Below are 1,252 nucleotides of genomic sequence, written 5' to 3' on the forward strand. Positions count from 1 at the left end.
CATTCCATAGAGGTATTTCTGATAAGCACTCAGTCCCTCCTAAAATATTGCGTTATGTACATTTGATCACAATGATTGATCAAAAATATTATTTCTTTAAAGCACAATGATCAGATAAAAAACTTGATCAAGTAATTTGGCTTTAAGCACGATCAATAAAGAATGATGCGACAACAATTCGATTATTCGATATGTATGAGAGAAATGAATGAAGATCTGTAAGAACAAGTTTACAGATTCTGATATTAAAAAAATGAATGTATATGAATCAATGTAAAAAAAATATCAGAGAACAAAATTGAATACAAACGAGTGTATTATCACCGAAAAAGATTTTCATATAAGAGACGTGATGATAACAGTTTGAAGAATAGCTGAAACAGGTATTGGAGTTATGTACGACGAGAAATTACGCAAGTAAAATCTCAAGAAATACATGTTCAGAGAATGTACTCATTACAGAAAAAAATCATTATCCAAAACCATTTATTGGACTTTCTAGGAAACTCCCCCTAGAAAGTAGATTAAAGTAATGAATCATTTAASCTCAAAATTTAAAAAGAAAACATTTTAAGTACGGGTTCTAAACTGAGTGTTTAGAAACCACACTCGGTAAAGCACGGGTTCTAAACTGGGTGTTTAGAAGCCTTAGTTGGAATAAAACACAACTCCTCCTGCATCGTGTATCACAAAAATGATATTCTGATCAGCACAAGATGGACACACCTGCAAAATCAGATCAAGTAGATTTTGGTACCCAAACGAACTTGGGTCCTATATTGTTAGTATTGGGTTGGGGTATGTTGTAGTTTCCAAACCATTTATTCCGATAAGGTATTTTCTTTTCAGCACTATTAACAGGATGATTATATACAAGATATGATTCATGCCAGTTATTATAATCATACCTGTTCTTACCTTTTCAACTGTTGTTCTGATAGCTGTTATCTTCATGCCACCTGTTGAACCGTTTGTTATTGACAAAATTATTGGTTCTGCATGTTGAGCACATAATCCTTCTCTTGCTAAGATTTATCAGATCATAAATGGATTTCACAATGCAAGGAAGATTGTTAGTAACAACAGGTGTATGAGATCAAACAGATTAAGACTCATTAACCCAAATGCTTTTAATCTTGGAAGAGTAATTGGGTGATCCAATGACATACCCTTGATAGTACTRATTAGAACGAGAATAGTTCTTAAAAACATTAGAATTAGGACTACTTGAATAACTGTTCGAATAAGAACA

Source organism: Cynara cardunculus (assembly GCF_001531365.2).
Source record: "Cynara cardunculus var. scolymus isolate 2C chromosome LG 11, CcrdV1, whole genome shotgun sequence".
Lineage (NCBI taxonomy): Eukaryota > Viridiplantae > Streptophyta > Magnoliopsida > Asterales > Asteraceae > Cynara > Cynara cardunculus.